The sequence below is a fragment of the Sturnira hondurensis genome, unplaced genomic scaffold (assembly GCF_014824575.4).
Source record: "Sturnira hondurensis isolate 20B ecotype Veracruz unplaced genomic scaffold, ASM1482457v3 Scaffold0019433, whole genome shotgun sequence".
Taxonomy (NCBI): domain Eukaryota; kingdom Metazoa; phylum Chordata; class Mammalia; order Chiroptera; family Phyllostomidae; genus Sturnira; species Sturnira hondurensis.
In genome coordinates, this window is record NW_028092064.1 from 309,791 (window position 1) to 331,864 (window position 22,074).

Below are 22,074 nucleotides of genomic sequence, written 5' to 3' on the forward strand. Positions count from 1 at the left end.
TGAAGCGAGATGAAGGAGGGGGAGCCCTGCAGGTAATGCACTGGGCAGTCTTATTTCAGCCTATTTTGCAATGCAATGATGTTGAGGAAATATTAGGACGCAGTTCATAGAGAGTTCTTACTAACTCAGGAAAATCAACTCCAGGGAGAGCCAAGAAACAGAAAACTGCCAGGGTGTAGGAAATAGCCATTTGGAAGAACACATCAGGTATTCAATATTCAACACAGAATTGAGTGGCAATGTAACATAGACGTTCAGAACACGAGCTTTGAGTCATGAAGACCTGAGTTTGAACTCTCACCACATCCTTGCCTCATCTATGTAAGTGTGATAATAATCCACTCCATAAATATTTGTTGAGGACTTATTATATACCAGATATTATTTTAGGCACTGATGATATGGTAGTGAACAATAGAGATTTTAAAACCCTGCCCTCATGCGCTTTACATTCTAGTGGAAGAAGAAAGTAAACAAAGTAAAATGTATGGTATGTCAAATAGCGATAAATGCTACGGAGAAAATAAAGCAGGGAAGGAAGCCAGTGAGTTGCTGTAATGTATAAGGTGACCAAGGAAAGCCTCACTGTGATGGTGACATTTGAACCAAGGTTGAAGGAGGGAGGGACTGGGCTAAGCAGAGGCCTGGGAGAAGACTATTGCAGGCAGAGGGAAAAGCAAGTGCAAAGGCTGAGTGTTGCAAGCATGCCTGGAAAGCCCAGCACTCTCTCGCTTTTACGCTGAATAAGGTGGGGAGCCACTGGAGGGGGTTGAGTAGGAAAGTTATAACCTAACTTATACGTTAAGGTCTCATTGGAGCTGCCATGTTGTGCACAAGGAAAGAAGAGGGAAATCAGGGAGGAGGCGATAGCAAATACCCAGGTGAGAGTTTGGGTCCAGCACCTAAGGAGCTTGGAAGTGGCCACTTTGTGCTACAAGTAAGAGCTGAACTAACAGAAAGCAACAACCCTTCCTGAGCCCATCAGACAATACAGTCTCAGGGCAAACCCCTGCAGCCAGGCTTTGGAGAGACGGGCAGGCAGAGACACAGGATCACAACTTGCTAGGGCAGAGGCCACCAGCGGAAAGCTCTGTGGGAGGCAGCGCTGAGGGTCGGGAGACCTGAACTGTGGCTAATGAACTGCTGGAGGCTTAGTGTGGACAAGTCTGAGAGTTAAAAATAAAATCTCCAGGGGGACCCACTTATTAAAGGCACCCACACTTTTGTGAGCTTTACCTCCCAGAACTCAAGCAGGTTCTCACAGTGACTATTGGAGAAAAATAGTCTCCTGTTTCCAGGGTAGGTAAAGGAAGACGAACCACTGCCAACTGTCCTTAACAAGGCTCAGGAGAAACGATTTTACCAGAGCCTAAACTACTGAAGACTTTTCAGAGGAAGAAAAATACCCAACTCCAGCCCTTTCCAGCCGCCCATCCCACCTCAGAGAGGCTGGTGGCTGAAAGGCCCTTGTGGAACTCACAATCCAGAGGTACATGTTCATTAAAAGTCTGAGACCCAATCACCAGACCGCAGAACACGTCCCTCCTCCCACACCTCACTCTACGTTCCTAAAGGCCTATTGACTACAGCTGCTTTTACCCAGTGCAGGATGTTCAGCTAACAAGAAAGAATGACGAGGCATACAAAAAAGGCAAAAACAAAAACCAAAACAACACACAGCTTCAAAGGACAGAACATGCATTAGAACTAGACTCAGAGATGTCAAGAATGCTGGAATTATCAGACTGGGAATTTACAACTATGATTACTGTGCTCAGGGCTCTAATGGATGAAGTAGACAGCATGTAAGAACAGATGGGCAAGGCAAGCAGAGATGGAAGTTCTAAGAATGAGTCAAAAAGACATGCTAAGGATCAAAAACAGTGTGCCAGAAATGAAGAATGCCACTGATGAGCTCATTAATACACCGAATATAACTAAGGAAAGAGCTTGAGGATTCCTCAATAAGAACATCCAAAACTGAAAAGGAAAGGGAAGAAGAATTTTAAAAAGACCCAGAATGGAATACCCAAGAACTGTGAGACAACTGCAGAAGATATACATGTAATGGGAATACCAGAAGGAGAAGAAAAGAGAGAAAGGAACAGAAGAAATCAGTGAAGCCATAATGACTGAGAATTTCCCCCTTATTAACGTCAGACACCAAACTACAGATCCAGAAAGGTCAGAGGACACTAAGCAAAATAAATGCCAAAAGAACTAAACCTAATCCTATTGTATTCAAAATGCAGAAAATCAAAAATAAATTTTTTAAATCATTTTTTAAACTTCCAGGCAAGATGGTGGTGTAGGCAGACATGGCTTACCTCTTTGCACAACCACGTCAAAATTACAACTAAAATATAGAACAGGCCCTGGCTGGTGTAGCTCAGTGGATTGAGCAGGGGCCTGCAAACCAGAGGATCACGGTTCAATTCCCAGTCAGGGCACATGCCTGGGTTGCAGGCCGGTTCCCAGCGGGGTACTCACAAGAGGCAACCATACATTGATATTCTCTCCCTCTCTCCTTCCCTTCCCCTCTAAAGATAAATAAATAAAATCTAAAAAAATAAAATATGGAACAGCCATCACTTAGGAACATCAGAAACTGAGTTGAATGGAAGTCTGACAACCATGAAATCAAGTTGAATGGAAGTCCAACAACTACAGAATTAAAGAAACTGCATCCATCCAGACTGGTAGGAGGGGTGCACACACACAATGGGCTGGCCCCACACCCACATGTGGTAGATAAAAATTTGGGAGGGATATTTTGGGAGTGAGGAGTCCCAGACCCACACCAGGCCCCCCAGCCCGGGGTTCCAGTGCTAGGAAGGTAAGTCCCCACAACTTCTGGCTGCAAAAAACAAGGGGGATTGAGTTGTTGGAAGAAACTTCTAGAGCCCCAAAAAGTTCCATTTAGAGAACCCGCACATGGACTCACCTACTCAGACTCACTCCCTCTGAGCTCCAGTATCAGGGTAACAGCTTGGAAGGCACCAGCAGTATTCAGGGAGAGACTGAAGTGTCTGGCATCTGGGAAATCAGAGGTCATTGTCCCTTTGCTAAACAATGCCCCCATAGAGCCAGTAAGCTGGTGCCATGTCTAAGACTCCATCAACCTGGCTAACACTGTTTGACCCACCCTGGAGATTCCTAGAGGCTCGCCCCACCCAATTTATAGGCCCACCCATGCTGCTTTGCAATAAGAATGGCTAGTCTTGGCTCCTAGATCCTGTCAAACAAGCGACAGCTGGGTTCAGTGAGCCCTAGCAGCAGCCAGATTAGGTTCACAGCTTGGCTAAGCCTGGGAATGTCCAAGCCCAGCCCAAGTAGTAGCCATCTCAGATTGCTTTACAGTTCAGGCACGATAAGGCATCTCAGATTGCTTTACCTTTGCACGGGTAAAACTCAGGTGGGGGCTGAACTTGGCCTGCACCACCCAGGAAACCCCAGGGCCACAGTACCCAGTGGAAAGCTACAGACCGAGCTGGAGCACCACCGCCCTGCCCCTGCACAGCTGATCCTCCACGGAGGGCAGAGATTGGTAGTCAGTGGTCACAGCCAGTCCTTGCAGCTGACTGGCCTAAGTAAATCCCTCCCATTGGTCTGCCAACAGCAACCAAGATTCAACTACAAGAGGTGGGTGTACTCAGCCTACATGAAGCGTGCACCTCGAGTACCCACCTTGGGTGATAGGAGACTCTATGCTACTGGATCCTCAGGATATCCACTACATTAGCCCACACTACCAACACACAGAGTCATAGCAGCTCTACCTAATACATAGAAACAAACACAGGATGGCTGTCAAAATCACTAGACAAAGAAGCATGGCCCAAATGAAAGAATCTATCAAAACTCCAGAAAAAGAACTAAGCTAAAGGGAGATACACAATCTATCAGATGCAGAGTTCCAAACACTGGTTATAAGGATGCTCAAGGATCTTAGTGAGGACCTCAGCAGCATAAAAAAGACCCAGTCAGAAACAAAGGATACACTAATTGAAATAAAGAACAATTTACATGCAAACAACAGTAGAATGGATAAAGCTGAGAATCAAATCAATGATTTGGAACGCAAGGAAGCAAAAAACAACCACACATAACAATAAGAAGAAAAAAGATTCCAAAAAAATAAGGATAGTGTAAGCAGCCTCTGGGACAACTTCAAAAAATCCAACATTCACATCATAGGGGTGCCAGAAGAGAAAGAGCAAGAAATTGGAAATCTATCTGAAAAAAATAATGAAAGAAAACTTCCCTAATTTGGTGAAGGAAATAGACATGCAAGTCCAGGAAACACAGAATCCCAATTATGATAGATGGTCCACTCTAAGACACATCATAATTAAAAGGCCAAAGGTTAAAGATAGAGCCTTTTAAAAGCAGAAAGAGAAGCGAAGTTAGTTACCAGATGGTTGACAGATGGTGGGCGAGGGGGCGGGGAGAATGGGTGAAGAGGCGAGAGGATTAAGAAGTACAAATAGGTAATTACAGAATAGCCATGGGATGTAAAGCACAGTATGGGAAATGCAGTAGCCAAAGAACTTACACACATGATCCATGAATGAGAACAATGGTAGGGGGGTTGCCTGAAAGAGTAGAGGGTGCTGGCCGGAAGGGGACAAAGGTGGGGAGTCAGGACAACTGTTTTATTGATTATAGCATCATCAATAAACTATAATTTAAAATAGCTTTTTTAAAGCAAGGGAGAAAAATGCCTTACCTCCAGAAGAGCAAAGATAAAGAAATACATCCAACTTCTCCTATAAAACCATACAAGTAAAAAGAGAGCAAAGTGAAATACTTGAAGTGCTGTGAGAGGTAAAAAACACACTAACCTAGCATTCTGTACCCTATGAAATTATCCTTCAAAGTAAAGAATTTCTCAAACAAAAATGAGTTTGTTGCTAGTAGACATGACTTACAAGAATATTAAAAGAAGCTCTTTAGATCCCTGGCTGGTGTGGCTCTGTGGGTTGAGTGCTGGCCCATGAATCAGAGGGTGGCTGGTTCAATTCTTGGTTGGGGCACATGCCTGGATTGCAAGCCATGCCCCCAGTTGGAGGCATATGAGAGGCAACCACACATTGATGGTTCTCTCCCTCTCATTCTCCTTTCCTGTTTCTAAAAATAGTAAATAAAATCTTTTTTTAAAGTTGTTCTTTAGAGAGAGAAGAAGAATGATATAAGTACAAAGCTTACACTCACATAAAGAAAGGAAGAACATCAGAGAATAAACAAGTGAAGTGAAGGATACAAGGAGTAGGGTATAAGAGAAAAGATACAAATAACTAGTAGCAGAAGGGATAGAGAAAACATCACTACACAGTTTATGGACATTAAGAGGATAATCAAGGAACATTATGAACAACTCTGTGTCCATAAATTTGATAACCTAGATAAGATACATCAATTATTTGAAAGACACAATCTACCAAAACTCAACACAAGGAGAAACAGACAATCTGAATAGGCCAATGTGTATTTAAAAAATCAAATCAATAATTAACAAGCCTCCAAAACTGAAAGCACCAGGCCTACAAGGGTTCACTGGTGAACTCTACCAAACTTTTAAAGATGAACCAATACATATTCTGTACAATATCTTTCAGACAACAGAAGCAAAGAGAATACTTCCTAATTCATTCTGTAAGGCTAGTACTACTCTAATACCAAAGCCAGACAAAGACATTACAATAAAACTACAGGCCAATATCTTTCATGAACATAGATACAAACCTCAACAAAATATTAGCAAATTTTGCCCTGGCTGGTGTGGCCCAGTGGATTGAGTGCTGGCCTGCAAATCAAAAGGTCAGCTGGTTCAATTCCCAGTCAGGCACATGCCTAGGTTGTGGGCCAGGTCCCCATCTGGGGGCATGCGAGAGGCAACCAATCGATTTACAAAAGATACTTCAATGTTTCTCTCCTTCTCTTTCTCCTTGCTCTCTCTCTAAAAATAAATAAATAAAATTAAAAAATATATTAGCAAATCTAATATATTAGATTAGATGTATAAAAAGAATGTATAAAAAGAATTATACTCCATAATCAAGGGGGATTTATCTCAGGTATGCAAGGCTAGTTCAACATTTGAAAAGCAACTAATGTAACTCATCACAGCTCTGGCTGGGTAGATCAGTTGGTTAGAGCATCATCTCAATACTCCAAGCTTGGGGCCAATCTCCAGTCAGGATACATGCAAGAAGCAACCAAAGAGGTGAAAGACAAATACCATATGATCTCACCTTTAACAGGAACCTAATCAACAAAGCAAACAAGCAAGCAAAATACAGCCAAAGATATTGAAATTGAGACTAGGCTGACAGTGACCAGAGGGGAGAGAGGAAGGGGGAAGGGTTTGCAGGAACGATTGTAAAGGACACATGGACAATAACGGAAGGAGGGGGGAAACAGGGGAGGGAAGTGGGGAGGGGTGGGGAGATGGGGAAGGGAGGGGAGAAAAGGCAGGAAACTGTACTTGAACAACAATAAAAAATGTTTTTAAAAAAGAAGCAACCAATGAATCCATAAATAAGCAAAACAGCAAATTGAAGTTTTTCCCCCCCACTCTCCCCCTCAAATCAATAAAAAAATTTAATTTAATTTAATTTAAAAATGTAATCCATCACATCAACAGACTAAAGAAGAAAAATCACATGATTATATACCATATTTTGCCATGTAGAATGCACACCTTTTTGCTCAATTTTTTTAGGGAAAAATAAGGATGTTCATTACACATGGTATCATGATTTATACCATGGGTATAATAATATGTATAACAAGCCCATGCATACTGTGTCCGAAAATGTGGGTGTGCATTATACATGGCAAAATACAGTAAACAGATGAAGAAAAAAGTATTTCATAAAATCAAACACTTATCCTTGATTTTAAAAACTCTCAGTAAACTAGGAATAAGAAAAATTTCTTCAATTTGATAAAGAACATCTTTTAAAAATCTATAGCTAAGGATAAGAAACACCTAATGATAAGAAACTGGAATCTTTCCTGCTAAGATCAGGCACGTGGGAAGATATCCCCTCCTGCCATTTCTTTTCAATATTATACTGAAAGTTCCAGCTAATGCAATAAGACAAGAAAAGGAAATAAAATGTATACAGATTGGAAACAGAGATATAAAACTCTCTTTGTTCATGATTGTCTATGTACAAAATCTGAAAGTTTCAACAATAATGAAAACTCCTAGAACTTAAGTGACTATAGCAAGTTTATAGGATACAGGGTTAATATACAAAAGCCGATGACTTTCTCACATACTAACAATGAACAAGTCAAATTTGAAATTAAAAACACAATACCATTTATATTAGCACCCCCTAAAAATTAAATACTCAGATATAAACCTAATAAAATATATACAAGATGTATATGAGGTATACATATAGACAGAGGCATGGAATAGAGAATCAAGAAATAGACCAACATAAATATAGCCAACTGATCTTGATGAGGAGCAAAAGCAATACAATGGAGCAAAGATGGTCTTTTCAACAAATGGTGCTGAAACAACTGTAACCCTCATGCAGTAAATAAATAAATAACTCTAGGCACTAATCTTACAATCCCACAAAAATTAATTTACAATTGATCATAAAGTAGCTGAAGACCCATGGAAAAATATATTACAGACTTAAATGTAAAACCCAAAACTATTAAACTCCTAGAAGATAACATAGGAGAAAATCTAAATAACCTTGGGTGTAGTGATGACTTTTTAAATACACCAAAAGCAGGGTCCAGAAAAGAAGTAATCGATACGCTGGGCTTCATTAAAATGAAAAACCTCTGCCCTGTGCAAGGCACTGTGAAGGGAATGAGAAGAGAAGCCACAGAATGGGAGAAAATATTTGCAAAACACATATCCGGTAAAGGCTGTTATTTAAAACACACGAAGCTTCTGAGTGTCAGAAGTGTGCTACATTAACGGCAGGGTGTTTGCTAGCACCAGTAGAGCCTGCCTCTGTGACTGGAGTTTGATAGTGCTCTTTGCCACATTCAGGAAAAGATAAAAAGAAAAGAAAGAATTAAAAAGAAAAAAAAGAAAACACACAAAGAGCTCTTAAAATTCAAAAAATTAAAAAATGAACATCCTAACTTAAGAATGGGCCAAAGATCTTAATAGAAATCTCCCCAAAGAAAATATATGGATGGCCACAAGCACATGAAAAGATGCTCTACGTTATATGTCTTGAGGCAAACACAGACTTAGCCAACAATGAGATACCACGGCACATCCAGCCGCATGACCAAAACCCAGAACACTGACAACACCAAATGCTGCCAAGGATGTGGAGCAACAGGAACTCTTGTTCATCGTTGATGGGAGTGGAAAATGGCACAGCCACTTTAGAAGACAGTGTGGCAGTTTCTAACAAAACTGAACATGCTCTTTCCATAAGATCCAGCAATCACACTCCTTGGTATTTACCCAAAGGAGTTGAAAATTTATGTCCACACAAAACCCTGCACACAGATGTTTGGAGCAGCTTTATTTATAGCTGCCAAAACTTGGACACAACAAAGATGTTCTTCAGTAGGTGAGAGGATAAATAAACTGATATATCCAGACAATGGAATATTATTATTTAGCACTAGAAAGAAATTACTATCAAGCTGTGAAAAGACATGGAGGAAATTTAAATGCATATTACTAAGTGAAAGTAGCCAATTTGAAAAGGCGACACATACTGTATGATTCCAACTATATGGCATTCTGGAAAAGCAGAACTATGGAGACAGTAAAATGATCGGTGGTTGCCAGGGGTTGTGGGGAGGAAGAGATGAACAGGCGGAATGCAGAAGACCTTAAGGCAGTGAAACTATTCTGTATGATACTGCAATGGGATATACGTCATTATTCCTTCCAAAACCCACAGAATGCACACCACCAAGAGTGAATCCTAATGGACACGATGGATTTGGGGTGACAGTGATGTGTCGATGTAGGTTCACCGATTATAACAAGTGCGCCACTAGGCGAGGAGCATTGGGAATAGGGGAGGCTGAGGGGGAGGCAGGAGGCATACGGGAATTCTCCATACGTTCCACTCAATTTTGCTGTAAAATGAAAACTGCTCTAAAAAAATAAAATCTATCCTCTACCAAATCCAGTTAGAGATGGTGGTGGCTTGGACAGGGTGGTGACTGTGGAGGTGGGGAGAGGTGGCTGGATTCTGGAAATATTTTGTATGAACAGAATTGCCAGTGAATTAGTGGTGGAGCATGAGAGCAAGAGAAGATTCGGCCTACAGTCTAGACAAGACGACATACAACAAAGACTTCACACTACGCCAAGCACATAGTAGGTACTCAGCAAACACCAAAATCTCATAAAATGTCAGAAGAGATGATGGTCTTCAGAAAGGTCCTCTTTTGTGTGCATATTTTCTTTTGATTAGCAGCTCAGCTCTGGAGAGAAGATATAACTGGTGGAAGAACAGAGGAAAGCAAGAATAATTCATCCCAGGACCAGTAATATAATAATTAGTAATCACAGTAGCAACTGGTGGAATGTTCTATTTTTTGGAACCCTGTCCTAGGCCAGCCTCTTCACTGCTGTGCTTTTAGCATGAGGTATATGAGATCTGCACGAAGGTATGAGGAAAAGCAACTGATTGTCAACTCCCAAAGGGTACAATTCTATCAATACCTCAGTTGGAACACTCCTATCATTTTTTGAGCTATTCATTAGGCACATATATTTCTCCAGTACTGAAATCAGAAATATTATTGTGCCCAGTTTACAGATGGAAGGAACAAAGCTTATACGAGGGGATCACTAGCTAAGGAGCTGTGAGCCTGGGTTCAAACCGAAGCCTATGTGTCTCCAAAGTTCATGCACCTACCACACTGTCTCACCTTGGTTTTGTTAATAACAGCGAACCTTCATTGAACACTTACCTCATGCCAGGCCCTAATATTTACCCCCTACTCACATGCACTGGTATCATCTCCATTTTACAGATGAGGAAAGTAAGGCTAGGGAAGTAAGACATTCACTGCAGACTCCTCGGCTGGTAAGCCAAGCCCCAGGCAGCCAGCGTGGGGCTAGGTTGCAGGATCCATACTCTTATGTTTAAAAAAAAAAACAAAAAAACTTTAAAAAATATAATAGTAATATATGGTAACAATTTTAGAAAATGCAACAAAGGGGAAAATCACCTGTAACCTGTCATTTTTAGATAATCATGATTATCATTTTGGTGGATAACTTTTTCATCTTTTTCCTATACATACACACATGCACACATATGCTGGCACCTTTTTACAAAAATAGGATTGTATTTTTTTTGTTTTTAACCTATCCTTCACGCTCTCCCTTAATAATATGTTGTCAACATCTTTCTGCTTTAAATATTGTCTACAGTGGTGATGTTTTAGTCTCTTGAATCATACACCTTTTGAGAATCCATAAAAATCTTCCCGCCCATCAAAAATGTGCACACACACGCACAGTTTTTCATATCATTTCAGACCCTCCCTGAAGTATGGACCCCAGCTGAGAGCCCCAGTTACAACCTACTTTCTAATGTCTGGGTAATATTGCCCTATGGAAGGACCCTCCGTGAGCTCTTGAACCAGCCAACCTAAATCAATCCCCTGCAGTCGGACATTTAGAGTATTTCCGGTTTCCCACTATGATGACCAATGTTGCAATGACTATTCCTATGGATAAATCTCTGAGGATAACCCTGTTTATCCTCTCGGGATCAAGTCCAAGAATGTGATCATTTTTAAGACTTTCGATAGTATTTCCAAACCGTCCTCCATAAAGGTTGCATCTATTTATGCCCCCACCAGCAGCATCTAAATGGTCCCATTTCCCCACATCACTGCTCACATCCAACCTTATAAAACACTATATTTTGTACCTTTTTAACCCTGGCTCAGAACTTTTCTTTCTCTTTCTTGCTGTCTGGAAGGCAGCAATTTCTGGCTCAAGGAACTGGAAACAGCAGTCTTCGGGGAAGACTCCAGACTGGGAATTGCTGTCTTTTCCACACTTCAACAAAGCCCCAAAGGCTGTGCTTTCCTAGATATGGCAGAAGACCCTTCTCACAAATCTCTTTGCCCTTGTCTTTGGTGAGAAAAGCGTCACTGGGCAGAAAGAAACAAACAAGCTAACCTTTTTTTAAATCTCGGGTGCTCTTTAAACAGCTCCATTATGAAATGTTTGTCCCCAAAGGCACTGGGAGGGCCTTTCAGTAGATCTAAAAACTCATAGACAAGTAATTCCATGATGTGACTGCTCCTCCTCTCCCACTTTCGATAGCCAAATCTAGCTCTTCGTTTATAAAATAGACTGGGGGGAAAAACCAACTGAAGTTTGGCTTGAGAACTCCACAGGAGTGGTTACAAGGACAAATGTCTTGCATGTAGGAGGCACTCCATCAGTGTTTGCTGAGTCGCACTGGAAGACGTGGACACGCACCCTGGAGTAACAGGAGACTCCGTGCACATGTTTAACCACTAAAGCTTTCATTAAGTGTGGCAGTGTTAAATACAGTCGGTCCTAACGAGGGGGAGTGGTGACCTGAATACACCAAAACAGAGGGAAATCCCAGATCAGCTCAAAGGCGTCTTGAAACGCAACCCATGACTTTTTTCCCCTGTTACAGATGTACCTTTCCAGTTCTGCCCGGCTTAGGCAAATATTACAGTGAGCTTGTCCTCGATGAGCCCACGAAGAGAAGCTGCTGAGCAAGGCAGTCGTCCGGCTAGATTTCAAAGTTGCCAAGGAAATTTTAATTTGGATGTATTGAATGACATAAAGGAATTATTGTTCATTGAATTAACTGTGATAGAGGTATTATTTTGTTATGTAAAGATATGCTCCTTTTAAAAGATATACACTGGAATTTGTGAATAAGTGAAAGTTACCACGGACCACCTGCAAAAGGGATAATAAAGATTTGACTATATTATACCAGTAACCACTATTTACTGGACTTTTTTTACATGAACCAGCTTACATATATTGACTTAAATCCTTACAACAAACCTCAGCAGGGCAGGTATCATCATTCCCATTTTACAGGCAAATAAACTGAGGTTCAAAGGTAGTAGTGACTACCCAATACTTCTGCCCTGCTTCTACTTCAGAAAACTCCCCTCCCTCATTGGACGTTGCTGTAAGGAAACCAACAGTCAAAGCCCTGCCCTCCTGCCCAGAGGATGGCATGAGACCCCAGCCTCTCCTGTAATCCTTAGCCTGCCCGGAGTAATCCTCAGTCCAGTCCCAGTGGACACTCTGAAGAGCTCATCCATCAGCTGTTTCTGAGGTCAGGAGCTGTGGCTTTTCTGTCCATTCTGTGAGCTGCCCCAGCTCAAGGCAGCTGCAGCTGGCTTTTATTGCAGGCAACCAAAGAATGCTAGACAGAGAAATGTTAGCTGACTGCCCGGCTAGCAAATGACAGAGTGAGGATTTGAACCTGGGGCTGTCTGATGTCAAAGCCCCATGCCACTTCTCCAAGGACATGCGTAGGGGGTCAAGTTCGTGTGGCTTTCAAGTCCTGATTCTCACTTTCCCTGCCATATGCTTCTTCCTGTAAAATTCTTACACACCGACTTCTGTATCTTTCTGCCGCAGGGGTGCAACGATACATCACTGCACGAATAAAACTCCACCTCCACGCTGAGTAACTCAGTGCTTAATTCAGCGATCGCTCCAATACATAGTACACGAGACTAAGAAGCTATTACTGCTACTCACACCATCTCTTTGCTAATAGAATGACACAGAAGGGGAGGCACGCACAGGTCATCTGGTTCAACCTCCTGCCTCAAAGAAATGCGGCCCTAAAATCAGTCATGTGACAGGAGTCACTTTTGCCATCACTGTTGTCACAAGTCTACTGATTACTGTCAGCCTCACGAAGTGCCAGGTGCTAATCTAAAATCAAAATCTGTAAGCCCTAACAAAACAGACTGGAGGAGGAAGTGAGAGCCCCTGAGGACGGTGGGAAGACCAGAGGCCCTGCAGTCAGAGATGCATCTCAAAGCAGGTGGGTGACCGTGGGCAATCATTCAGCCTCAGTGGCCTCATCTGAAAAATGGGGATGATAATAATGGTGCCAACCTCACAGGTTCTTGAGATGCTTATATCAGAGGACACAGCACAGGAGCCAACACATGAGAGAAGGCTGCTATACTACAGGAGCCAACAAAGCCAGTGTTTCCCTTCCTAAAGAATTTAGGACAGTTGATCTCTTATTCCTATTTTTAAAGATCTCCAAGGAAGGAGAAACCATCGCATCCCTCGGTAGCCAGTGCCTGGGCTTCACAGCCCACTGAGATGATGTGTGAATATAGCACAGAGGCCCACATCCAAGGAGGCTGGCGGAGGCTGGGAGGCCAGCCAAGCAGCCTGCTGGACCGCTACCCATCCTATCCCTTCCCCCGCCACTGCCTCCTAAATATATATATTAGCTTAGCCGTCCTTCCCAGGCAGACCTCCTCTTGGAAACCCTCTGCGATAATCCCCTGGTTCAAAATGTTTCCAGGCTTCTAACCACTGTAACACCCATTGGCTGTAACAGTCTGCAGCATTTATCAGAAACAGGCTGGTACTATCACTGTTTAATTACCTAATTGGTTAAGTCAATAAGTACATATTAGTGACCTTCTCATTGCCAGACAGCCTCCCAGGCACTGGGCAAGCAACAGTGAATAAAACAGGTGAGGTCCCTGCCCTTATGAAGCTCACATTCTAGAACTGGGAAGGGAGGCAAAAAGTAAGCATACAGTTGTGAGTATGTGAAACACAGAGTTTATTCTTGTATCATTACTTATTACCCATTGTATCATTTATTTGTATTACAACTGCACACCTACTCTTTTGCACACCCTTTTATATTACATCAGTTGATCAAAATTGTACAACGGAGGAAACTAGGCCAGGATGGGGCAGGGGGCTGTTCCGTGTGGGAGGAATGGAGCAGCTGGCTCCTACCCACCTGCACTGCGGCCTCACGCAGCCTTTTTCTCAGTACGTTGCATTCACCGCACTACTTCAGCCCAGGGACCTTTGCACGCCCTTTTCGTTTGGGACACTTGTCCCTCCCTACCTCACTCTCTTAACACCCTCTTTTTGATGCTGTGACATTTGAGAAAAGACTGGAAGGACGTGAGGGGACTACTTATCCATGCTTGGCTTCTCTGGGAAACTGTACACTCCTGGAGGGTAAGAAGAGGCCGTGGAGAGCAGTGGTTGGAGATGCACGCTCAGGAGCGCAGAGGACCTCGTGCAAATCTCTGCCCTACCACACCCTGATCATATGACAAGTTCCTAACTCCTCCCAAGTCTCAGTCTCTTCTTCTGGAAAGCAGAAACGCACAGTATTTATCTCATAGGAATATTATGAAGATTCCATGAAATCATGAATGTATAGTGCTAGGTACCAAAGGTGGATTTACGATGAAGCTAATGAAACATCGGCAATCACACTCACACACACACACACACACACACACTGTGCCCCTTCCAATGCCCTGAGAGGGGACCCGGCAATGAGTCTACACAGTCACGGTTTCTGTAAAATACATCAACAGAAATCCATTGAAACCACTGTTTCTTCCACCTGACTTTATTCTTGTCACGCTTCTGATGTCAAGTGGCGCTGGAGAGGACATGGCCCTTTCCTAGTTGTAATTCTGTAATCTTCATAAAGGGGGTCCCTCCAAATTGTATAAGCTTCAGGCCTCCTACAATTTGAATTCACTCCTTTTTGGCACACGGGGCCAGCCACTGTGGTTGGAACCAGGCATCTTTGCCCCTCTTGCAGTATCCAGGTGAGTGGCTGGCACCGAGCAGGTGTTCCGTGGTGATGGTATGATTGACGGAATGCTGAAGACCTATGGCCTCAGAGGGCAAGGGACTTTAAAATGCCAACCACCCTCCCTTCTCTCCTCCCCACCCAAAGTCACCACAGAACTGTGGGGACAACTGGGAGATCTGGGAGCAACCACCTTAGGAGGAAGGGAGCAGAGGGAGCACTTTCCAGGAAGACCCATCTCCTGTCCTCTTGGGACGAAGATGCTGATTGAGTTCATCAGCTCCTGGGGGACCTCTCCAGGGTGCTGAGGGCTGTGGATAAATGCTGGGGTAGCCCCGCCCACTGCTGAACCCACGCCTGGATGAGGAGGCTCTGGGGAGCAGGACAACACACCCTCCAAGGGATCCCCAATTTCAAAGCCTTGTACTCAGACCTCAGGACACTCTGGGTCATCCTGAGTCACCCCCAAGAGCCAGCCCCAGAGTCCGGCAGTTCTGGTATTTAAGCTGAAAAGATCGTGAAATCTGCACCCAGCATGAAAATGAGCTGTTTTTCCCTCTTAAACACTGAAAACAGCTCATGCCCATCATCCACAGGGAAACCTTCTCCCTACTTGAAAGCCGTTATAAAATCACATCTCAGCCTTTTATTTCCCAGCCAAATGATGCCAATTACTAATACCAAAGGGAAGGAACGTGACTCATTGATGTTCCCAGTTCTGACGGCTGATTGCCATAAATTCCCCAGTCCCCGGAGTTTGCTCCTCCTTCTCCTTCCTGACAGTTCTCCGTAGTCATCACCCAGAGAGTCACCCTGTCTTCTTATTTTTCTCCAGGAGACTTCTAGAAGGACTTGCCATGGCCCAGGTCCATTTTCAAGGTCACTCCAAGTCCTTTTTTGCTCACCTCCGATCTAGACTCAGAGAAGAACATGACTTCAGTGTCCTCAGGCGTATTTGTGTGTCTACGGGCTCCTGTATTTCTAGTATCTATTAAACAGAGAATCTTTGTTCATCCTGGTCCTACCCACTGTGCTCTTCCGCCTTTCCCAGGGTCGTGTCTCCCACCCAGAAACTCAGTGGAGTTTCTTGCTCTTTCGCCATCATTCAAAGCACACAACAGCAACAGGCAGGAGCGTGTTGGCCTGGGACGTCTCATCATTCTGCTGAGAAATGGCCCGGGAGCCCTAGGCTTCAGCCTACCCTCTGCCTCCCTATCCAACCCCCCATCACAAATGAGAGTAAGACCCTGGATTCCCAGAAACGCTTGCCCTTTTTTGAGGCAAGGAGGGAGAATAACTTTGGATGGCTTTTGAATCGCTGTCACAGCACATTGACCTTCAGCTCGGCCGTGTTAGGGCACACATCACTCTCAAAGTGTGTTTGCGTCTTGGTGACAGGCAGTGGCTACCTTTCTATAATAGTGTCCCCAACTTTCTGGAAGACTCGCAATGGCTGGGCATTTTTTTAACTGAGGTGATTTGTTAAATGTGTAATTAAATGTGATTGAAATATATAGCTTTGTAAAGACATTTAAAAAAAAAAGGAAAAGGGTAAAAAGTCCTTTGTCAGCCCATGTGCTCAAATCTGGGACTCAGACAACAGGAACCCTATAACAGGAGAACAAGTACCCTCAAGTCCAGCAGCCTTTGTGGATGGACCCAAGAAGCCGAGACTGGGGTGGAAGAGGTGAAAACACTTTGAAAAGACCTTTCACTAGACAGATGCAAGCATTTATCATCATCATATCATCATTATCAGCAATAATAATCGGATGGGGGGACCTTTTCAAATGCAAATCTGATCACCTGGTGCCTTTCCTCTTGCTCTTAGGACAGAAGCCAGAGCTGCACCACAGTCCTCCAGGCCCCGTGTGGCCCGGCCCCTCCCACCTTGCCCGGCTCTCTCCCACTCCCTGTGCCCCCCAGGCCTTCCTTCAGCTTGTCCAATTTGCCACACTCCTTCCAGCCCCAGGGCCTTTGCACACTCCCTTTGTCTAGAACACTGTCCTTCCCTTCCTCACCTGGTTAACCCCCTTTTTGTTCAAATATCAATGTGATCACACTTCCTCAAAGAGGCTTTCCCCACCTTTCCTAACCAGATAAATCCTCTCCTTCTACATTCTCTCAGAATCAGATACAACTATTCATCCATTCATTGATTTATACCTGAGAGTCTACTATGCGTCACGAAGTATACTGGGGGGCTGCGCCTACCGCGGTAAACGAAAGAAGCCCTAGGGAGTTTCCATCCGAAGAGAAGAGGAAACAGTCATCAAACAAACACATAACAGAAGTAAAGATGGATAAGGAGTAGTGTGGTGGCAGAGGGCCGGGGTGACCCTCTCAGGTAAGGGCAGCAGAGAAAGCCTTTCTGAACAGGGGACATTAAACAGAGACCACAATGAAATGAGGGAGTAAATCATGCAAAAGTGTGTGGACAGATGACTGCAGACAGAAGGAACAGCAAAGGCAGAGGCCCTGGGGCAGGAATGAACAGATAAATGCAAAGAACAGCAGAAGACCCGTGTGGCTAGAGTTGAAAGAGCAACTTGGGAAATTGCTAAATGAGAATGGAGGACATGCGGGCAAGTCTCATGAGGAATTTTGCTACAATGAGGAGCAAGGAAATCTGGCGAGAGCCGAGGAGCATGTGAGCTCTGTGGAGCTCAGCAGTGTTAGGGCACACATCACTCTGTGGAGGGTGTTTCTGCCCAGTTTTTATTTTGTTTGAAGGTGGGAAGTATTGCAGAGCATTGGGATGCTGAAGGGAATGCTCTAATGAAGAGGGAGACATCGGTGATTCATGAAGATCACCGCAGTCCAAGTCCTTGAGTAGGTGAGGGGGAAGGAGACCCAGGGCCCATGTGAAGGGCTTGGCATTGCACAGGGGTGGTTTGTAATTTGCAGCAGGAAGGAGGGCAGGGCATACATGTATTGATGCTGGAGGTTGGCAAGTTTAGTGGTGGGTAATGAGCGTTCTGATGGCCTCTATTTTTTCAGAGAATAGGAAGATGAGATCATCAGCTGAGAACCAAGCAGGTTCAGAAGGTCACTGGAGAAAAGAGGAGAAGGCACAAATAGCAATCTTGGAGAGGGACAGCGAGGCTGAGGGCTGTAGGAGGACTGCTGGGCAGTGCTGGGGCAGTCCACTTCCCTGTGCACTTACCTGTGAAACAAGACCTGTCTGGACGGTCGTGGGAGTTTTCTCCAGCCACGTTCCTGTGCCCAGACACAGAGGCAAAGCAGGTGCTCCAGGGGGTTCAACCAGGGTTGGGGTTTTGGCACATGGATACAACAGAGAAAGGGAGTTATGGTAACACCAAACCATGAAGTCCGGCTTGGAGAAACAGAATATCAAGCCATGGAATCCAGTAAGGGGAAAATTCAGGGCCTATGTCGGGGCTGGTGAAGGACAGTGGGAAAAGTGGTGGGTTAAAGATTTCAATAGGGTCAGAGAATTTCCAGAATGGGAGTCCTGGGACAACCGAGCCGGGAAGGCACGTGGTGGCTGACGGCCCTGCTGAGATGGTCAGGATGGAAACTTCAGAGGTGCTGCAGTCAGGACAAGGTCTGTGTGTGCCTGTGGCTGCAGCGAGGTGGAGGAAAAAGGCCACAGCACTGAGGCAACAAGAACAGAGAGACAGGGTCCATCTTAAGGTCCACGATCAATGGCAGGAGAACAGGTACAGAGAAAGTCAATGAGCCAGGTGGCCAAATCACCAATAAACACATGAGCAGTGGGTAGGTAGGGGGGCAGGATAGATGGTTTGATGACACATGCTCAGATTTTCATATTTATGTAATATTTTGATTAATTCAACTTTACACACTACGCTGTGCATACAGAAGGATGGGGGCTATGTCTCTGTGTTCCCCACATTATCTGCAGCTTACAGTCCAGTGCCTAGCACATAATGTGTACCTAAGAAAAACTTCTTAAGCAAATGAATGAAAGAATACACAGTATTCTCTGGAGCTGAAAAAAAAAGAGAGGGTGGGAGGCATTGTTCCAATAATTTTGCCTAATTTTCAGAAATTTCAGTCACTGCTCATCGACTAACACTCACATAATACCTGTTCAGTGCCAGGTGCTGAGAATGGGAGAAATTAGCCCAAAACATAATGCACAGCCCATGGATGCAGACAATAGTATGGTGAAGGCCAGGCCAGGGCTGGGGGCTGGGTGGGGGGAAATGGGAGACATCTGTAATAGTGTCAACAGTAAAAGAGAACATTCATTTTTTAAAAAGAGGATTAAGGCATGGTTGTGGCTGTTGAAGATTTCAAAGTATATTCACTCATGAATAAACAACTTCAACACAGTGTGAGTAGAGCAGTGATAGACAGAGGTATGAGCAAGATGCTCCAGGAATCCAGGAACACTGGATCTGACTGCCTGGGAGAGGGGAAGGCTGCGGGTACAGACAACGTGTGGAGAATGAGGCTGGTCAGCTCCCAAAACGATGGGAGGTCAGGCACAGGATCAGCCCATACAAAGGTATCAAGGTGGGAAAAGCTTAGCAAATTGAGAAGTCTGATGAGGCTAAACATTAAGCTAAAAAATGTCATCTTGCCCTTATATTTATGGTCAATTGGTTTGCTAAAGTTCAGTGGTAAAAAAAATAGCCTTTTGAACAAATGGTGCTGGGACTACTAGATAACTATGTGGAAAATAATACAAAAAATAATTCAAAATGGATCAAAGACCTAACTGTAAGTGTTAAAACTACAAAACTCTTACAAGGAAAACAAAGGTGTAAATCTTCATGACCTTGGATTAGGCGATAGTAATTTAGCTATGACATCAAAAGCACAAACAACAAAAGAAAAAAATAGAGAAATTGGACTTCATCCAATTGAAACTTTTGTGCTTCAAAGGAGACCATCAAGAAAGTAAAAAGACAACCCATAGTACAGGAGAAAATACTTGCAAATTATATATCCGATAAAGGAGAGGGGTCCAGAAAATACAAAGAACACTACAGCTCAACAATGAAAAGACAAATAACCTAATTTTAAAATGGTCAAATGATTTAAACAGATCTTTTCCAAAGAAAATATACTAACGACCAATACACACAGGAAAAGAGGCCAACATATATTAACCAGTGCTGGCGAGGATGTGGACAAACGGGAAGCCTTCCGCATTGCTGACAGGCATGTAAAACAGTGTAGTACAAATTAAATGGGTGAGTTTTGGTATGTGAATTATAGCTCAGTTTTATGTCCTCTGGGGTCCCTGTGGCACTTAGGCCATGTGAAGGGACTAGATGGGTCCTGCAGGCGATGGAGGGGTTTTTAGTTGTGTGCGCACATGAGTGCACGCACCTGCCCCGCCGGAAGGCGAAATCGACAGCAAACTTCTCCATGGCACGGTCTCTTAAAGGCAATCCTATGAAGCGTTGGTTTTATTTCCTGACACTCTTGTCTGAGTTTGTACTGAAATATTGTTTACATACAATTTGGCATGCTGGGTTTTTTTCAGCTATCGTAAACTTACTCTAGCTTTATTTTAAAATAAATTTGTTATCTAATTATAATAGCTATGTATGGCAGAAACTTTGGAAAATATAGAAAATTGTCAAGAAGAAAATTAAAATCATCCATAGCCCCAACATAAGTAATCGTCACTGACATTTTAGTGTATTATATGTTGTCTTTTTTTCTATGGGTGCATGTCACTTTTTTAAAGGCTGAGGGATACATTTTTCTTTGTTTATTTTAAAGGATTTTTTAAATTTATTTTTAGACAGAGGGGAAGGGAAGGAGGAAGAGAGGGAAAGAAACATCAGTGTGTAGCTGCCCCTTGCACACCCCCTACTGGGGACCTGGCCCACAACCCAGGCATGTGCCCTGACTGGGAGTCAAACCAGCGACCCTTTGGTTCACAGGCCATCCCTCAATCCACTGAACCATGCCAGCTAGAGTTGGGTACATGTCATTTGTAATGGCTGTACAAAAGGCCACCCAATATCATAGATTACTTCTACTATAGTATACTTAGTCTATTTCCAATTTTTGTCAATGTAATAATGCTGTGATAAATATCTTTGTGCATGAAGCTTTTTCACATATTGCACTATTTCCTTAGCTTCTCAGAAATGGAATAACTGGGTCAAAGACAGAATCTATTTAAGTTCTTATGATGTATCCTTCAACTGCATTCTAAAGTGTTAATTCTGCATTAATAGTAAATGAGTTTGCCTGTTTCACAGCACGCTCATCGGCACTGAGGATTATACTTCTAAAAAATTCTCCTTGTTGTTTTTATTTTCATTCTAATGGAGGCTTCATAAGGAAGAGGGTAGCATGCTTGGGTGTATTTTTTTTAGGTGACAGAGAGGCTGGGCTGGAGAGAAGCGAGAAGCCCAGGATGGAAACCAATTAGGAAAATGTTGCACTAGTGCAGGAAAGAAATGACACAGCCAGCCAGTGAGGGTTTAAGATTAGAAAGGCGTTTCTAAGAAAGGATGGGTTGGATTTGTGACTGATCTGAAACCGGCAGGAAGGAAGGAAGAGGTGTCAAGTTTGACTCCAAAGTGTCTAGTTGGAGGTAGAATGGAGGGAGACGGCGTTAGCCAAGACAAGGAAAGGAGAAGGAGGAGCAGGTTTGGAGGCAAAACAAAACTCCCTGAGTTTTTTTTTATAGGAGAAAAACCGACCAAAGTTTAATAACACATATGCCCCCCGTACACATGGGAGGGACCCCGGGAAAACAGAGCGCCTCCATGCTTCCTGTTCACAGCATGTTCCTGTGGGCACCTTCCAGAGTTCGGGGGGAGTTGCGAGCACATCCGTAACAGCAACAGCGTGAGGATGGCACTGGGGATAAAAGTGGGGGGACTGTCTGAATGTAAATGGTAAGGAATGAGATCGTGGGGGATGAGAAATAACTTCCAGGGAAAACCGACATTTGTAAGGCAGCATGGGAATGAGTGAAGGAGAAAGTTGCTCGGGAAGTGGGAGGGGACACACCAGAAACTGGTGCCAAATGCCAGGGGGATCCAGAGGTTCAAGAAGCGAGACTGGCCAGCAGTGTCAAGGCTTCCGATGCCTACGGGGTGATGGAGCACAAAGCTGGAGAGTTCTCAGGAGAGGTGTGCCGGGCAGAGACTGAGAAGGAAGTAGAAAGAGAGCAGGAAACCACAGGGTGTAGTGTTAGTTACCTTNAACCGACATTTGTAAGGCAGCATGGGAATGAGTGAAGGAGAAAGTTGCTTGGGAAGTGAGAAGGGACACACCAGAAACTGGTGCCAAATGCCAGGGG